This window comes from Gallinula chloropus (genome assembly GCF_964237585.1).
Source record: "Gallinula chloropus genome assembly, chromosome: 3".
In the NCBI taxonomy this organism is placed as follows: Eukaryota; Metazoa; Chordata; class Aves; order Gruiformes; family Rallidae; genus Gallinula; species Gallinula chloropus.
The window spans coordinates 35,359,426-35,379,717 of record NC_140087.1 but is presented as its reverse complement, the minus strand read 5'-3'; the positions used below and the strand labels follow the sequence as shown (position 1 = coordinate 35,379,717).

The 20,292-nt window shown below is 38.1% G+C and overlaps 1 protein-coding gene across 1 annotated transcript in view; it reads left to right on the top strand.

Moving 5' to 3' along the window:
* The window catches only part of PRKN (parkin RBR E3 ubiquitin protein ligase), a gene marked incomplete at its 5' end in the record, with an annotated part of 579,674 nt that overhangs the window by 332,459 nt on the left and 226,923 nt on the right, over positions 1 to 20,292 (top strand).

Sequence of the window (20,292 nt, the reverse complement as noted above, 5' to 3'; positions counted from 1 at the left end):
CTGTAGAATAAGGACAGGTCTGGAAGGAGTCATTGGACGGGTTGATTAGGAGGGCACTTCTTTTTCTTGCATTAAAAGGGCAGAAGAACAAATGCCATACCAATTTATCATCATATGCAACCTTTGATTAAACAATTTTTTACTATATCAGTGTGAGTGGCTTTTGGCTTCAGAGCAGATTTCTGAAATTAAGAACTTCAGCAGAAAATAAAGAGTCATTTGTTTAGATGATTATTAAATTACAAAGTCCAATCTGGAAGTCACCTTAATTAAATGTAAAACTGAGTCCACTGAACCTCTGTGCATTTTCAAATCAGAGCATGATACTTCCCTAAAATATCACAAATTGCCCCTATTCTGCCAGTTAGTTCTGCTGTTTTGCAGCCAAGATTGTGAGTTAGACTTGATTAAAATGAAACGAGTTGTTTCTTAGAATGTTCTAGTCTATATAGTCTTTTCTTAATGGCCTTCTATCTATTACCAAGTTATAAATTTCATTTAATTTATGTCACAAAGCTTCCAAAGAGAATACATAACAGTCTTAAAACCATAAGGATAATAGATTTATACTTATGCTATGTCTCGTTCTTTCTACAACTTTGAGAAGGTCGTATATTTCCCCTCTGACGTATTTAAGAGGGCAAAAGAACAAGTATGTAGCTGAGTAGGTGTGTGCACAAGAAGAACCACGTGTAGTTTTGCTTTGATAATGGATAGTGACCATGTAAAATTCTCAGGGCACTCTCAGATGGATAGTGCAAATACCTCTGCGTGGGCAAACATTTGAATAATGTCCATACAAAACACTATTCTTAGTGAATGGGATGTGGCTTCTGTACTGAACCAAAGAAAATTTACTAGCTGCCACACCATGTGAGTAAAATTCAGATTCAGTGATGCTAGCAGAATTTACATGTTTCCACAGGGTAGGATTTTGACACAGCTGATGTAGGTTTTTACAGCCAGAAGCAAGGGCACAGTCACTGTTGCTGTATTGCTGGATAAGTTCTGCATCAGGTGGGTTTGGGGAGGGGGAGTTGTCCCATTTTTTTCTTCTTTCATGTTTAAATCTGTTATTTATAGCCTTTGGAAATAAACTTTTCACAGAAAATATTTTAAACTCTTTAAAAAAATTTCTCCAAGAGACAAAAAGTCTGATTCTAGATATGGAAAGTTCCTAGAAATTCTCTAAATCTCCAGCAAATCTTACCTGAAGATAGGTACTATTTTTCTCTACATTTAGTCCCATTCTCCAGTGACTTGAAATTAAAATTTTCACAACAAATACCGAAACAGAATTTCTTGGCATAACAAAAATGAATGTTTGCAATATGCTCGCAGAAGACTTTTGCTTGTCCATGTGAGTTCTCACTTCTCCAGCATTTAATTTTTAAAGTGGATCTTCATGTCCTCAGTTTGTCAGTGCTCTTTTAACAGTAAACAGAGACTATGGACATGTCATTTCTTAAAATTGGTGGGGGGTGAGGGGGTGCTGGTGAATAGACACACACTATTGATCCCTCTAATGAATCCATATGAATTATGATGGACCTGGGCAGCCCCTACGTATAACCCATGCCAGCTCAGTCAGAGGCCTGAACAGTAGTCTTCATAGGACCAGAAAATGAGTAGACAAATGCCTGTTTCTTCCCAGGCAAGGCAAATGTCCCTGGATGTATTGATACTCTTCTATGAAGAAAGTCTGTAGAGTCTCCGTTTTGGAGGCAAGCCAATGTTTTTGCAAGGGCTAAATGAACTACTCTCTAGACCCAGCTTTGTACAATTCGCTGAGCTCAATGAACTCTTTTCTTTTCTCCTTTCCTCCTCATTCTTCTTTGTTACTTTTAACAATGTGTAGTAGAAAAATTGGCAGTTACTCAATGGAATCACTGTTAAGCTTACACCAAAAGGAAGATTTTTTTTTTGTGAATTTGTACTTCCAAGAAGATGTCATAGTTTTCAAACGAGATGGCGAGACTCTGAGTTAACGCTTTTTGAGTAGCTTGAATAAAAGGTTGTCCCTGAGTCTGTAAAACAGAAGCAATGAGGCACAGTACCTCCTGGAGTTCCCTTTGGCCAGTTAGTCTTTGCACTGGCCTTAACTTTGCTCTTTGTCTGATGGGCACAGTCTTGTGCAAAGTAGTCCTCAATACAGCTTAGAAATATCAATGGAATGGAGGCTCTGACTGATTTATTTTTCCTCCTTTTTTGTTTGTCTGCAGCAAAACAGAGTTGGCTCACAGTATTTCTTTGCTCTATCATTACTTTTCTTCAGGACTTATTCATTTAAGCCTCAGGAGGAAAATGTCACATTTACTCTTCTTTTTTTTCCTATTTTTTCTTCTTTTCTCTTTTGTCTTTATTGCTGTACATCACTGCTGCTTGTAGCATGCCATTTCTGTCACAATTGTACATGGCCACCCGGACAAACCTGCTCCTTGGCTGTTACACACAAAAAGGCTTTACAAAGCATAATTAATGGAGCGAAGCAAAGTGACTCACATATGACATTTGTTCTCCTGAAGATTAAATGGACATTGTGAAGACCCTGGTAAGGATGTAAGAGAAAAAAGAAAGGTAAAAATGTAGGTAGGATTTTGCTAGTTTTGCATGTGTGCTAAAATGGAGATCAACAGCAATATGCACCAAGGCCATTCCTTTTTATTTAATATCCCCACCCCAGTCTGTGAAATATGAATGGATGAATTTTCTTTGCTAGAATGAATCAGAAACATGATGTCCAGTGACTATTATTTTTATTAAAGTCACAGAAATCTTTTTATATAGAAATACTAGAGTTATCAGGTTGTCATTTGTAATGCACCATTGATATTGTAATGAAATGTCATGTTAAAACTAATGAAGAGGTATTTCTAGGACACCGTTATAAGTTACACCAGTGGTCCTTTTCTCAGCAAAACATTAACCATCAGGGATGAGTTCTGAGTGTCTCCTTAATCCATTTTTGCTCCTGAAATCATGAAATTAAAATATGACAACTGTCCATACACAGAACTTTGAGAGGCTCACTATGTGGTTAATACAAGCTAGGAAACTAAAAGAGATCATAATAACAAGTGACCATACCGGTGTACTCCCTGGAGAGGTTGCACCTTTTCCCAAAAGGCGAGGAAGGTAACACTAATATAAAATTATTATAAGAATAGTTTTGCATAAATGGCTCTATGTTTTATTAAGATCCTCAACAAGATGGTATTCCATGAGTTCTATCCAAGTACAAACTTGAGTTACCTCCTTTTGTTAAAAAATAGTTGCCATAACAACTTAATGTAAATTCCCTGTGACTTATGTAGAACATTATTTTTAGAACTTTGGTTGCTTACAAACTGCAAAATATTTCTGTGTAGACATCAGTGTTTTGTCTTCAGCCCTTTTGCTTTTCTTGAAAGGACAATCCAGTGTTTTGTTTCCTTCAATAAGCTGATGAAACTATTTTTAAAATTTATAAAAAAAAAAATCCCCAAACCATAGTTAAAATAAGTAATCATATTTTTAAGATAAAAAAGTCTTCATAGTCTCTGAAAAGTCTGTACAATGTGTTTTTGTTACAGTGCATCAAAAATAGTGAATAGCAAAGTTAGGTTGTTGCTGTCAATTATTTCCAAGTGAGTAGGTTATCACTGATATCACTAAACATATCCACCTAGTACTAACTAGCCACCTTCTTTGTGTGCATCAGCACTGTGTAACAGATACTGAGGTATTGACAACCCCTTGAAGTATTATAGGAGTTCACTGTTGAAGTATGGGTTGTAGGTGAACTAGGTGTAATGTTCTTAATTAGATTTGAAAAATATAATAAAGGGCTTTTGCAAAGCAAGATTATTTGCTGTGTATCCTATGTTTGTGTGTACTAAGATAATTTAACACTTTCTCATATCCTTAAAAGTAGGCAAAAAAAAAAGAGAGGGTGAAGTGGGTGTTTTAGTTTTGTATAATTGTTAGCTTGGCTATAATTATAATTTTGTTTTAGTTGTGAAGTTAAACATTCTGGTACACTATCAGTCTCCATTGGATGAATTCAGTTGTCACATCTTTGAATGTTTATGGTTCAGGATTTGTTTTCAAATTTATAGTAATTATTCTGATTGATACATATACATTTCTAAAGGGTGGATGCCAAGAGGATGAGGCCAGACTCTTTTCATTGGTGCCTGGTGACAGGAAAAGGGGCAACGGGCACAAATTGGAACACAGGAAGTGCTGTGTTCAGAACTCCAGATGAGAAAAAACTTCAATGTGAGGATGAGAGCACTGGGACAGGCTGCCCAGAGAGGCTGTGGAGTCTCCTTCTCTGGAGATATTCAAAAACCCACCTGGACATGTTCCTGTGTGACCTAATCTAGGTGATCCTACTCTGGCAGGGGGATTGGACTAGGTGATCTCCAGAGGTCCCTTCCAAGCCTGACCATTCTGTGAGTCTGTGATTCTGTATGTCTCTGCACTATAACAGAACATACACCAAAGGCTTATCTTTGATCATCTGACAACTGACCAATCAGAGGGTTTGGTAGCTACTTTGGGCTTCTTAATTTTCTGATTTCTTTGCAACCTTTTTTTTCATCTTGTTCTGCTGCTTGTCTTTTACATACCACTTTGCTTTTGCAAAGTAAGAAGTGGGATCTGTTTTCTCTGGTTTGATTTTTATTTGACTTCTAAATAGTACATGCCATAATCCAACAAAATGAATGCTAAAACCCAATTTGTAATTTGTCATAGTTAATGTATTTTGTTGTTTTACAGTAGGAAAAAAATTTAATCTCTATCTTTGTGGTGTGTCACACCATTGATTTTTCAAAGCATACCCCACTGAAATCAATTGGGAGTGCTGCATATAAATCCATGCCACACTATGTTTTTTATTTATGGGTTTAGTTAAAGGGGAAGTATGCTAGAAATCTCAGCACAACACTATCAAGGTCTCTAGAATTTTTTATTTTTTCAAAGTTCCTCCCCTTTTATGATCCCATCAAAATGCCAAAACAAGATGTTTATCTAGTCATGTAAACCGTCCAGGGAAAGTAGATAAATTTAATAAATTGAAGAGCTTACAGCATCATTCAAGCGATTAAATGGATTCTGCACCACCTCTTCCCTCCTCCATATCCCCACTCCACATTATTCTTATCTGCAGGATTAGATTCCCTATTAGGTCTTCTGATAAGAGTTCTCGTGCTTTCTGAGAGACTCACAATCCTCAGGGCACAAGGGCGAAGTACTGTGCTTGTGGGTTCATACATTATATCACATATTAAATCAAGAGGAGGATTCAGGCTGCAGTGAAGACTGAGCACAAGTAAACCTTTAAGAAGCAAGACCTGGAACTTCACTCTAAAATCTGTGTCGTGTTTAGATATTGAACCGTGTGCACTGTGGTGTGCTAAAAATACCGCTTCCTGGCTGCAAATCCAACCCTTGTCTTTGAAATCAAACCAGACCGTATTTTCAGTAAAATTAGCACATAGAACAGTCGTCTGAGATCCAAAGAGAAAATTAGTTATTCTGAATAAAATGCTTTCTTAATGTAATTACAAATAAGGTTTTAGTTGAGGGTCCTGGTGCTTGAGTTTTGTTGGGTTGTTTTGACCGATGAGCAGAGTTCTGCAGGTGAGCACTTGAATCTGTTGCCGTTATTAAGGTCGCCCATCAGGTCCATTGCAATTGGATGGCTCCGGTCAGTCCTTAAATATAAAAGATCTCCTGTCAGCCTGGAGGTCTCAGGCTGTGAGCGGGGGTCAGCTCGTAGGTGAATGGGGGATATTTAGCTTCGAGAAAAATGGATGGATGTTTCCCGATTCATTCAGCCTGTCTCCTACCTCTTACAAACACAATCCCTAAATAAACCAGAGGACTTTTGTTTTCTGACTGTCAGAGGGTGGTGAATATCCATACATGAGAAAGAGTTTCTGCTTTCTTTTTGCGTGATTACATTTTCAAAGACACACACAGTGTCTGGGCACATTTATACGCATGTTTCAACCATGTATTTGGTGTCTATGAAGCTTTGCAACAAATAAATCTAAGTTACGAATAGTGCTGCTTTCTACCGGTTTGAGTACCACTGCGTGGAGCTTGTGTTCACTAATGAGTAGAGTTCTCCAGATGAGCTCTGGATACTGTCGCAGCTATTAAGGTCACCAAATGGGTGACCTTATATCACACGTGTGTTTTGGGTCCATTGATCACAATGATCTTTTCCTTAATTTCTGTGTGAATCTAGGACTTTACATCATTCCTGGATTTCAAATGGCAACTTGTTTTTGTTTGGCAATAATAGTGTGATCCAGCCAATATTGCTGCAGAAATTGAACTCATGGCTCAGGAATAAAAGCACTTAATTTTGTTTATATGGTGATTAAGTTGCTGTGAGGTTATTGCTACTGTAACTTTAAAGGAAATGAGTGCATGTTATCTATAGGCTAGACTAAATTAGTTCCAATGATGTTTATATCAACACTGAATTGTCATGTATTTTTTTCCATTTCAAAAGGGTAATACTAGTTTTATCACAGTGATATCTCAGTATGAGTCAGGGAGATACTGTTGTTTTTTATCCTTTACATGTTATGATTTGCATTACTTTTGGGAGATTCTGTTCACCAGAAGAGAAGATTACATTGAGTTGCTCCTTTAGTCAAACCAAGTAATAATAATTCTCTACCAGAAAAATATTTCTTCCCATCTGAAATTTATATTCCAAGTTATAATCCGGGGCTGCATTTTGTTTTTTGAAAGTCAGATTATACAGACTTTCAACAGAAATTTTACAAATTGCAACCAACCCTGAATTCTTCTATCAGAACTTTATGATATAAAAGTATTGGGATCCTCTGGTTGTGGAATCCAAATTCTTATATGTATATATCAATGTGGAGAGAGATATGTATTTTTAAAAATATTAATTTGGATATATATATAAAAATAACACTAAGATGTCCCAGATACCACATAACTTAGCATCCCCTGCAGCAGCTATGCAACATCTAAGGTATCTATATTTTCCTACTTAACTGAGTATAAAATATCTGTTTTTGCACTCACAACCGAATGGAAACAGTGTGGTGTTTCATAAACATAAACTTTTAATCAAAGGATTAGCAGGCCACTAGAACTGTGAATAAGGAGGAAAGAAAATTAAAAACATCATCAACATTAAAAACTTAAGAAAATGAAAGCAGCAATGCTTGAAAATTGAAGGTTCTAATTTAGATTGCTGTTCAGGAAAAGCACATAGTAAAATTGAACTGTCCTGGAAATTGGTTTTCCAAACAACTGTTGTTGCCTCAGTTGAAGTGTGGTCACAATTACTTACCAAAAACTTACTCCTCCACCTCTGTTTAAGGCTAGGAAATAGAAAGATGTCTGAAAGTAAGAATGTGTAATTAATGTATGCCAGTGTGCAGTTTCCACTGGATGAGAAACAAAGTAACAAAGTTTGTTACTGGGAAACACCCCTGGTTCTCTAGACCTAAATATCTACGTGGTTTGATGCCTAAATTCCTGTTAATATATGTTTGAGTGCTTCTTTCAAAACAAAAATGGCACATTTTGCATGGTATTGCAGCTTTAGGGTTCAGAGAACATGGACCAGCACGGTTTTGGTCATTGTTTGATAAGCCTGACTTTACCATAGTGAAGATAGAAGATGGAAAAGCATCGTAGTATCTGCCATTCTAAATCTGTGCCATCATAACTCATACATGCTGCCATTCAGGGCTTCTTGGCAGCATGCTGTAATGAAAAATGTCCAAGAAGTTCTAGCGGAGGAGCTTCTTCCCCAAATTCTTCAGCAGGCTATAATGGATCATTTCCAAAAGGATTTGAGATTAATGTGACTTCTCCTTTTCCTCTTACACTGATGAGATGTCTCATTATGCTCAGTCTTCTCTAATGCATGGGCCATACTACAAGATTTAATTTATTTATTCTGTAGGTGATTTCCATTTCCTTTCATTTAGCCTTCAGGCGAGGTAGCCTACTACACAGCAGCCCCTGCTGTTTGGAAGGGACACGAATGGATGTCTGAAACAGTTTATTCAGCTTAAGAAAATGAGTCAGTGCAGCTCCAATGTGGCTTCATAAAAGGGAATTAAATGATAGTAAAGTATTTCTATGGTTCAATAGGATCCAACTCACTGGGACTTTCAATAGTACTTTTTTAATCAGAATATGATTTTGTGGAGTTCTTTCCCAAACATTAGCACTCCAGCTTCTAGTGAGAGAAGGATTTGAATCTGTACATTTCTATATTTCACTGATATACTACACCTGTAGGTATATTTTCAAATTTTATATATAATGTTTAAAACATTTCAAGGCTTTACAACTTTATTAAAGGGTATATTGGGTATTTTTAATGTAAAATTTTCACTATTAAAATGAGAGGAGATTTTAAACTTTTACAAAAGCAGTTTTCTCTTTAATATTTGAGAAGAGTCTTTTCTTGCTCAGTCCTTTAATTGTCCCAATATCTTTCAAAACTCAGTCAATGAAATGCTGAATACATCTGTTATATGCAGACTAAAAACTACGCTTCAACAGGATGTTTTTTCTGTGAACAGAACAGTCCTAGGACATACATAAAACAAATCTTGTTTCATTGGGTTAGATTATACTGTGGGTTTTTATATTTAATTTTGTGGGATTGGGCACTGTCCTGGAAAAGTCTGGTAAGGCAGGTCTAATTCACTGCTTTTATGTTTGAATTGCTTTTTAAATCCCTAGATAAATACTGAAACATTTTCTACATACAAAGCTCCTTGAAAATACTGATTTATTCAAAAAGAATAGCCTCTAAATCACCTTCAAGTTTAGTTTATTTGTTATGATTTTTCATCTTTGAATTATCCAGCACCTACCACTAAGAGTTAATGTTCTTTATAGAAACAGTCTGGAAGTGCCCAATATGGGTTATGTTGGTAGGCAAGATTACAGATTTGCCTAACATCATATACCACACTGAGGAGTCTAAAGGTCAAATTTACTATATTTAGTCACAGTGATAATTTTTTACTTCTTAGTAGTACTAGTGAAATTGCTTGCAGGGAGTAGAGATTTCTTCAACACAGAGCTGGCCAGTTTTTCCCTTTTTTTTTTAAAGTCATGAACACTTTGAAGTGCCCCAGCTATTGCAGTGTACTGATTTTAGAAAATGATTGGCTGTTTAATGATTCCTATTTAATTCATTTGGAGAAAGATTTGGGAGCTTTAACATTTCCCATTCCATTGATACTATATACTCATGCTGCAAATGCATCAAACTCTTCCTGTTCATTTTTCACCCTGCCACCATATATGTTAGCTGAAGTAGAGGAAGCAGCTCAGTTCCTGATGACATTATTACAAATACATTTATAAACCAGCTTGGGTTCTGCCCATGATGGAATTTTTGGTGCTTTATGGCAATTTCTCAGAGTCTATAAGCTTCAGCCTCATCAAATATGAAAAATCGTACTTTTATTTGACAAAAATACATAATTATCTATTGACTAGGTTCATTATCTCTTTTAATGTTTCATTACATTACTAGCTTTCTTTTCCCTAGTGGCACGTTTTCTCTCCCAATGATGCTAGTTATTCTGTATCTAATTAACAAAAAGTTGTTCGTCTAGTAAAAAAAAGAAACAGACATGCTATTCATATTCTCCTTAGCAAATTGTCCTCAATAATTAATGCAAATAGACTTACAGGGTTGTGAATTTTGATGAGAAGATACTCTCGAAGGTGAATTATTTGTTTTAGGATATTTTCCCTGCTAATCCATGGGTTTTTGTGTCGTTTCATCTAACTCTGGTTTTGCCTTAATCTGGAGGGGGGAAAGGGACATTTAAAGTTTTTGAGCACATGAGGAGTGAGAAAGTGCCATCAAAACAATGGAAATCTAGATTAAGGTAAAACTCTGAAAAGCTTTAAGACAAATTTGATGGAGTTCACACGTGTAATAGAACATGGATTTGCAGTGCTGGAAAACCTCACAGCAAGAACATTTTCCTTACATCACTGTAATATTTGAGTTCCAACTTTTATGTTTGAAGACAGGAAACTTGGTGCAAACACAAAGGACTGGGAGAGATTTACAAAAGAGATCACATTTCCCCCCTTCTGAGCAATCTCTTGGGAAGCGGGGGTGGGGGGAGGGAGAAAGGAGTGCATTTTTGTGGCATGATGCATTCCATCCATCTTTTCATCCATATAGTTTGTGGAATTGTTCCAGCTTCCTTGGTGTTGCACAAAAGCACACAGTAATACACTTGTGTGGCTCTGGGGTCTGAGAAGAAAATGAACCCTGCTGATGCCAGCACCCTATCAAGCAGCATATCCTGCGAGCTCAACATTGCACATTCACTTCGCTTCCTTCCGGGGCATTCAGGCGCGAGTGAACTCAAAACAAATGCCATCAGCAGAGTCCGAAGTGTTCTAAAAGGCTTAGCAGAAATTCCTTGTTTCTGATGCTGTGATTCAATTGAACACTGGGAATTTATATGCATATCTACTGCCATTTTTTCCCTTCTTACACTGAAGATAGGGGCACAGGGTTCTTTTCCATTAGCCCTTTTTTCAGTCCTCACCTCTTTTTTTGCTTGCAAGCAGGGGTTGTCAGAGGAGGTGGTTTTTATGTGCTTTGAGTTTTCTTTTTAGTAAGCCAGCACACACATCTTGGTGTCTTGCAGTATCAGACACAGTGCTAGTAGGGAGGCTGATTTTACAAGATACCTGCCTTCAGATTGGAGGGGTAGGATCAAGTCCCTTGATGACTGAGGACAGAAGCTCACTGCTTATTCATGATGGTGTATCTAACTGTGAATAGGAGCTAAAAGTTTAGCCTCTTTTATGCCACAGGCTATGTGCTATATGTTAATCCCGTCCTGTCAAACTACTTAAGTCCATCTTTTAATGAATTGATAACTGTTGTTTTGGAAAGTTCACACTTCAAACTTCTCTTCACAAATTCCACATGCATTTGGAAATGCAAATACACGGAGTATTTTTTAAGTAACAGTGTTGCACCATGTGTCAGTCTGCCTTTGTCACATAGGTGTCTGTGTTGGTGAAACTTGTTTATGCAAATTTATTTCTATAGGAAGGCGAAAGGTCCATATTAAAGGGAGGTTTTGCTTCCTATTGTATGTGCTTTCTACCATTGACCATGTTCAGAGCAACCTCACCGATCTGTACAAAAGTTTGAAAATCTTGCACTCATTTAGTGTCCCCTGCTGGTGCTTTCGGGAACAGCCGGATGAAGCAGGGTTTCAGTCAGCGTTTGTGTTTTCTTCTTTTCTAGCACAAATTAAGAATTACGAGAAAAAGAGGAGCACAGATTTCAAATCGTTGCCTATTCCTGAGATAATCTAGTTTGAGTAAACTTTTAGCCTTACGGAAACTTTGGCTGGTATGGGATGGAATGAAAAAGTAGTACTTGGATTGAATCCGAATACATCCTCTGTTTTATGGAAACAACATCCTCCTTTTTTTCTTTCCCTCCCCCTTACCTCTTTTGAGAAATGCCATCCCCTTTGCTTGCATTCAGATTCTTCAGAAAAGCAGGAGGCAATTGACTTCCAGTTGGTGCCATTGTCTGAGGTGCAGGAAATTCTATTTTTCCTTTGGGACAGAGGTAAGACAAAGTAACTGCTATACAGGTGTGGGAAACAGTCAAAGCTCATGTATTGAAAATCCCTTCTTATATGATATTTACATTGATCTCAACAATGTTTGCCTGCTAGGAAATACCAACTTAGGACTTCAGGACCTGCATTTAGGTCTACAGGCACCCAGAAGGCATATGTCTTAGAGTGGTTCTTAATTTGACACTGAGATCTTAGTCCATTTTGGACCTAACATCTTTCCATTCTGGAAAATTCTTTTCCCCCCACCATAAGACTCATGGCTGACAGGTGCAACATGCAGTGGGGTTAGGAGCAGCAGCTCCCAGATCCATCATAAGCGCTTCCTCTCCTGTTCTCCAACAGAGGATGCAGCTCACTGGGAACGGCGAGACACCAGTGCGTTGCCTCAGCAAGGGTTAGGCAGCGAAGATGTGGGGCTTTTTTCTTTGCTCCCCTCTCTCCCTCCCTTTCCTTTCTTTGAGATGAGAAAATAGGCCACCAATTTAGTGGGAACTGAGACTGGCCAGGCAGTGCTGTCAGCTTTGTGTGCTCTGTGGCTGCCCGCCATTTCCCAGACCATCGGCAGCCCTCTCTTACTGTTTTCCCTGGCTGCATAAAGAGAACATTGTGTCTCTTGGAAGCTCTGGCTTATACCCTGCCCTCTATGTGAGAAAAGGAAATGTTCCCTCTGTTCATGACTTAGCAACGGTTGGCAAAAATGATGTCATATCCATGGTAGCGGCAAGACAAAAAGAGAGAGAGAGAGACTGTGTTTTTAGACAGATTTTATGCACCACACTGTTCCATGGAGGGCTGAACAAAGGACAGGCATTGTAATGTTCCATTTAGAACAGAATACCAGCCTATTTTTTCAGGCTGGAAAGAAATGGGAATTATTTACAACTGTGTTTGAGAGTCCCATTTAGTAACACTATAGCATGGAATATACAGGATTATGTCTCTCTAGTTTTGCATCACTTTATTGTTTGCCACAACCCCTCTATTACAAGTACATGTGCTAGCATGCTCTCCTTTATTTTATTTCTTTATTGCTACAAAGTTCATATTAAGTAAAAGAATATTGCAAATTGTGCATGAAATGTTACAGGCTATTACACAACTGTAGTATTTCACTTTCATGGTCCTGCACTCTATACGTTAATAATACAGTTTTACTAACATTCTGATATGGACTTCCATGAATTGAGTATCAAAATGTGAGCCTATGGCCTATGTCTCTTTGCTCAGATATTGTATACAATATGTATGTATAATTAATAGTTTTTGGAATAAGCCTGCTCAGGAAGTGTATGTCTGCATATGTGACTGAAGGGGAACCTGGGAATTTGGTATTTCCTCTTATAAAGCCGATGACCCTAGCCTCCAGTTGAGATCTGAGCAAACTCTAAAGCTTGTATGGATCAAATTAAGATCCCTCCCTAGTTTTGTGATGGGTGATGCTGATCTTCGGTAGCTAGTTATTAAACTTGGACAGATTTACGATGAAAGCATATACATTTAATCTCCCACTCCATCTCCATTCTGTAAGCGTTTCCCTGGAGAGCAAGGGATAACCTTCTTTGCTTAACAGCAGAATTTGAAACTCATAAAGACAGGTTCCCAATGTGAATTGGTCTGGTGCTGAGCATCTTTCACTGACTTGGAACAGGAAGTGCCTCCTAACACAGATTAAATCCAGAGTGCGAACTAATGCTCTGCATCAATCCCAGACCTGCACTGAAAATAGTGTTCTTTTAAATGTATGTGCCAGGTTCTCCTGCTTTCTTTGTTATCATTCTATTGTGCCCGTTTTCCTAACTTTATGTTCCTTATAGATGATGAACAGTGCTGTCACTGGAGATTCCCATACCATATTCCCAGATGCATGGTATCCAATTTGTTGGCAGATGTTACACACTGTGGTTGTTACTGTCATGGTCACTACCTCCTCAATAACTTTTTCTAAGAAGGAAAATACTGCAAGGTTCTGTAGCTTTTTTTTCCCAAAGACATGCTTTTGGGGATCAAATGAAATGGGATAGTACAGCTTTAAGTTAAAATGAAAGCTTCCAATGGGTTTCTTTGAAAAATATAGTAATAATCTGCATTAACTGCTTGCCCAGTCTGGTTTTCCCTTATACAGAAAGGCATGGCATTGTTTTGGAAGTGAATCAAATATTTCTAAAAGTATCCTATTTTGAGGTGGAGAAAAATTCTGTTGGGTCCTAAATGAGGTGTTGCCAGCCAGTCTGGTATAGAGCTTTTTGCCTCCACAAGCTCCTATAGCATTTTGTTTATTCTTTCTGCAAAATAGAATGAACCTCTTTGGAATAGATGTTGCCAGCACTTCTTGAATCAGGTTTGATATGATTTTTACCACTGCTGCAAATTGATTTGGAACGGGATTTTATTTCTGTTTTCTGCCAAAAATCTTATGTCATTAATCTCTACTGACTAGAAGAACCATCATAAATACCAGCTCAGGCAGGTGTAAGAAGGCAATCTCTCAGGTACACAAGGCACTAGGAATGGTCTCCAGAGGCCCTCAAGCATCAGCTAACGATTAAGTAACACTACAGGCTTAACTTGTGTTTGCTCTGTTTCAAATGTGGGCTTCAAAATTTGGTATCACCTTTTGGTTTGGAATGGATCTGAACTGTAGCCACAGTAGCAGTATGTAACAGTATAGTTACATCTGAGACATCAGAAAGAAATTGCACAGGTGGCATATGCATCCAAAATAAGCATTTGCAACTCAATAGAGGGCTGAACACGACCATTTATTGTAGCTGTGTTAAGGACCTTTTGCTTTTCTTAAGGGGCATCCTTTCTATTTTGTATTCTTCCATTTTAGATAAAATCATTGCTATCTTCATTAAAATTCTTTTGTGCATATTCTGATGGATTTATGGTAGGAGCACAAGTACATCAAGGAAAAATAAAGGTTCTCAAAGTGTGTTCGGTTTGTTAATTGGCTGTGTCAATAGCAGATGGACATTTCTCCCTGTCCACATGTCCTTATGTGCTGGAGCTCCTTCATCTAGCTGCAAATTCAGTATCAGCCAGACATAGGGAAAACATGTCCTGCTAGTGCAACATGAATCTCTTCTGAAAGTTTCTCTGATGACAAAAGATTATGTTATTTCTCTCAGCTGCCAGATAACTCCTGTTTATCTAGGGAAGGAGCACAAGCTTTTTCCCTGGGAACTCTCAACACCTGTGAAAGACTTTGGGATCCATAAACATGGTGTGTGAGATATTGCAAAAATTGGGATTTTTTTTTAGTTTGAATGAGAGGCTTGAATTACTGATTTCAATATTCAAATATGTATTAATTTACTATCAAAAAGGAGAGAATAAACTGTTTCTAAAATTGCACAGAGGTGTCCATTGCACAAACTTCTAATTCCTTTAATTTACAGAAAAATTATGCTTTCCTGAAAAGAGAGGTTGAAATCAGCAAAGTGTGCTAAAGTGAACATAGTAGGGCTTGACCTGCATACAGTGTTGCGGATCCCAATTTTCCTAAAGGTAGGAGGTTGCCTCAAGGAGTGAAAAAAGAGCACATCTCGTCTTTTAGCATGTACTCAGGGTTCTGAAAGCTGTTTCTTCATGAAGATGGTCTTTGTGTGTCCACCTTTTCTATATGAGCCTTTTAATCTGAGCAACATTTGCTTTCTCTACTGAAAGGATTCTCTGAATCCTACCTTCTGTGCACCTAGGTGGAAATTACCTGTTTTCTCTGAAAGAAACTGGGTCAAGGAAGAATCCTGGCCACAGCGCCCTTCATTTGCATCCAGGGGGGCTGAACTGGTTGTCTCATGCAGGCCCTGGTCTGTAATCTGTAACTTCAGTGGACCTAGGTGCAGTGATAAAACCTGCAGCTGTGGCACAGCGTATTTATTCACTGATTTATTTATCTGCAGGAGCATGCCTGTCCTAGACACTGTGTAATAATGAAAAGTGCAGCAGTAAAGGAAACAAGCCTTTCAACAAAGTTGAACATCATTTAAAAGGCCAAGATCCACTTATCTTCTCTAAACCCAAACCTTTTGACAACTCCCATATCATGCAATGCTCCTGAGTCTGCAGGGCAGGGCACCTAAGCAAGCCAATACACTAGAATGCAATCGAGATATGCTTACTGACAGTGAGGTCAATTTTTAAAGTCCACATAGCACAAAGTAGTGCCATTTGGATTTTACCATGTGTATACATGTGCAGTCAAACAATATCAGTCTGGTGTCAGCATACTGACTGTCCTGAGATGTTAGATCCTGCCATCTGACCTCTGTTAGATTTCATGAGTCCCAGTTTCCTGCAGCTGCATCATTGAACTCTGCTTTATGTGAACTTCTGTGTCCTCCCAGGCAGACCATCATATTTTTTTCTTACGTCCTCTCTTGTCCCTGTATACTCACTGGCTTTCTTTTTATGTTTTCACACCTTACTGTCAAATACAGCACCAAATCTGATGCCTATTGACTCATTCTTCCTCCTGGTGGTCTCTCCTGTGATGCCCATTGCTTTTCTGGTGCAACATTTACATCTTTGCGTTCGCTTATGATAGAAGTCACTTCTTTTCTTTGACTTTACCATGATCTCTGCTTAACCTTCAAATTTCCTTTCTTTGTTTTTAATGTTGACTTATGATGATAGCAATGTAAACTCTGTGAGGCATGAAGCCTTTGTAAGAGCTATGAAAATGGTGTGAAGAGCTATGTGACTTCGAAAATATATTTTTAGTAGTCTATCAGGGAATTTAGTACACTAACTTTCAACCATAATGGCTTTCCCATCCCAGTTTTGTTGCAGAAGTTTGCCACAGTGTAATAAAGTACCATGTTACTAGCATGAAATTGCATGCTGGCATGAATGCCAGCAATTTGTGTGGTACTCTTTTTTTTATACACAGCTGTGATATAAATATTCTGAGCAATGATGATGGTGGTTAATTGGCCATCGTACTTGGCGTGCATGTTGTCAGCTTCACCCGGGATGCCAAGAAAGATAATGCTCAAGGAGAATATATACATACTTCCAAGTGTGTCCCCCAAAGCTTTGAATTCAGGAGAAAGGAAGCCAACTTACCTTGAGCATCAACCTGTATTCACTTCTGAATTACTTTTAAAAAGAGAGATCTACAGTATTCTATCTTCAGGTGTATCTGTCATTTCAGTTATTGATACGCTTCAGTTTGGCTTCATAGAGGCATAAATTTAATGCCTTCAGCAGTTTTTCTGCTCGTTTGCTTGATGGAACCAAGGCTCTGCTTATTGCCAAGCATATCAAAATGCCATCTCATGTAGCTCTGAGTTTAGCTAAACCTGCTGTTAAGCAATTTGTTTCCTTGTTATTTGCTTGCTGCATCCAGGACCTTTCAGTTATTTTTCAGAAAGTTCACAAAATTAACAGAATTCCCCATTTGCAGAACTGACTAACACCCAATGCTTAATGTTTGCAATTTCAGTGTTGGACGAAGTGTTTGTTTGAAAGAATGTGTTATGAATGCATTTTGGATAGCTGTTATCACTTTCCCCAAATCAGGCCAATATTTCAAAACTCAGCTTGCCAGCATCTTTGGCACTCTATTGTCCTGTCACCTGATGCCTGTACTGCTAAGTACTTGATACCTTGGCTGTACTTTTAACATCTATCAGATATTTGGACTTGCGGTATCAAAACAACAGATTAATGCTTTGTGGCAGTTACTCCAAGAAGAGGAAGAGTAACATTGCATGAAATCATCTAATTACAAATGCTTTTAAAACAGCTGTGGTTCCTGCTCTTGAAGTCAGGTATAGAATCTAGCAATAGAACCTCTAGATATAGCATGAAGCATCACATCATTGATGAGTAATCATGTAAGCTTAAATTAAAGCCTAAAAAATGTCTATTTTTTGTTCATGTTAGTGATTGATGCCCTATGATATTAGAGCAATGAGATGTAGAACTGCTCATGGGAGCAGTTATTTGTTTCTGCCTAGACTCAGTTATTAGGTGGCTTCACGAAAAAAATAAAATTACTGTGGGAGGCAGAGGTTGCTGTTTCTAAGAAGTAAATGTTTCAGCCTTGGCATTCAGAGACTCAGCTCGGTGGGAAGCCAAATTCTGTAAATTTAGTCTCTGGAACAAGAGAAAAGCTTAAGGAGTGTTGCCAGGTGTGTTCAGCTGGCATGGTCTGAAGTCCTTGGGCGAGTTTGATATCACATGAGCACATGTTCTGTTGTATTGTATCCAGAAATGAAAAGCTATTGTAAACGATGCCTACATTCTTGCTGAAATTCTCAGCCAGCACTAGACAGCTGTCATTCTGGTTCTGTGTCTATTATTGTTCTGTCTAAGCTATTCTAGAATAAATAGTGCAAAATGTTTATTGACATAAATTTGCTCTGTTAGAAGGTGTGTTTTAAGAGATCCTCCTCCTAAGCTGTCTAGTTGATGCTGAATAGTTTCAGTAAGAAATGCTTGGCTCAGTAAAATAATTAATTTTAGTCAAAGGTGAAAACTGTTCTTTATTTTCTTGAACGGGAGGATACATCACACTTCCAAATCCTCTGTAGCTTTCTTTTTTTACACACTTGGCTACAATACTGTTTCTGCTAGCCGTTCACTCCATGTAGAAGAGGTTCATTTGTTTCTCTTCACAATTCTTTTTGTGAAAGAATTTGCTCATAGTTCTTCTGCTACACATTTTGAGGTATTAGATGCAGGTTGTACCTATGTTACATGTGCATGTTTTATATACTTTGTATTTGTATTCCTGGTATGATCAGTAGAGACTTGGCTGCTCTATGACGCTGCTGCTGTTCGATACATTATGCTGCTATCAGTCTGAACTTGTGCTGGCTTATAGTCATTATTCCTGAGACAGGGTGAGTGAGATAGGGAGTTCCTGCAGTAAATGTGAATGCTTGCATGTACTTCAAAGTGATCTGTAGACTTTCAGCGAAGTGGAGTCGTGCCTACGTCGAGGATAGATGGTCACCTTTTTGACCTGTGAAGTTTGTCCTTTTCCATATGTATTTTCTCTTTTGTGTACTCATGGCTTCCATTGCTTGGTCTCAAGATATGCTTACAAAGAAGAGAATTATTAATATTCCTACTTTAGTGATGGGGAACTGAAGAATCGAGTCTTTGGCTTGCCCAAGGTCTCAAAGAAAGCTAACAGCTGAGTAGATATCCCAGGGAGTATTTTTGTAATTCCCAAATCTGCAATCATCATTTTATGGCCCCTGAATTATTCATTTCCCATTGGAAATAATTACCACAGAGAACTTAGGCATTTCCAAGATAGAGTACATGCATGTCGTAGTACTGCTGTTAGGAGGCTTTATATGTTTTTCTTTAAAACCAGCTAACCCTATTTTATGTGTTCAATTTATGTATATATTATGCACTGCCCTTTGTTATTTCCATGTATTGCTTGTGAACTAAACACACAAAAAAGAAGCAGTGAATGCATATACCTCATCAAAGAGAGAGAAAGCATTGCCAGATTTGGGAAAAATGTCTGAGTGGGCAATTATAATGTTTCAAGAGCAACAGCCCAAACAAGCATGATTTCAAGGGAAATTTGTCCTTCATCTCTAACACTAACACTGAAAACCTTTGCTGGAGTGTCTTGGTAGTAATAGATGAAAATGTGGTTCTGTTACTGAGTGGAAAAGAAATAGACCAGACAAATTGCTAGTGAATGTTTCTCTGATCTATCAGGCAACAGAAAGTGTGAAGATACACATTCAAAAGTTTTTGATCTACTGATTTTTTTTCTTACACAGGTAAAGATTTAAGCTGACTTATACAACTAATCATGTCTCATATTTTCTAATTTAGAGTACATAGGTTTGATTTTTGGAAGTGTTTAAGGGATAGCAAAATTATTTAATATGTATAACACATTTGGTGTCCTCTATTTCTCCTTCTCTTGTTGCAAGTACAAGTGCATAACTGCTGCATGGTAGTTATTTACATGTATGTGTCCTGGCATAAAGATACTCTGTGTTCCAGGCAAAGAGGTGTTGCACATCAGCACAACACAGTGCATTGTAAGAATAGAAAAAGACTGAATTTGTGATTATACAACAAAATATAAAAAGTCCAGAATTGGAAATTAATGCCATAGCTAAGGTTGTAGCCAGGAGAGAATGCATGGGCTTGCATATATGAAATTTGACAGATACTTAAAAGGCTAGAACAGATCCTCCTAGAAGGTATGCTGAGGCACATGGAGGACAGGGAGGTGATTCAAGACACCCAGCATGGCTTTACTAGGGGCAAGTCCTGCCTGACTAATCTAGTGGCTTTCTGCAATGGAGTAACTGCATCAGTGGACAAGGGAAAAGCTACAGGTGTCACCTATCTGGATTTCTGCAAGGCCTTTGACATGGTCCCCTACAATGTCCTTGTCTCTAAGTTGGAGAGATATGGATTTGATGGGTGAACTGTTCAATGGACAAGGAATTGGCTGGATGGTCGCATCCAGAGGGTGGCGGTCAATGGCTTGATGTCCAGATGGAGGACAGTGACAAGTCGTGTTCCTCAAGGGTCTGTGCTGGGACCAGTGGTGTTTAATGTCTTTATTAATGATATTGACAGTGGGATTGAGTGCACCCTCAACAAGCTTGCTGATGACACCATGCTGAGTGGTGAGATTAATGTATCT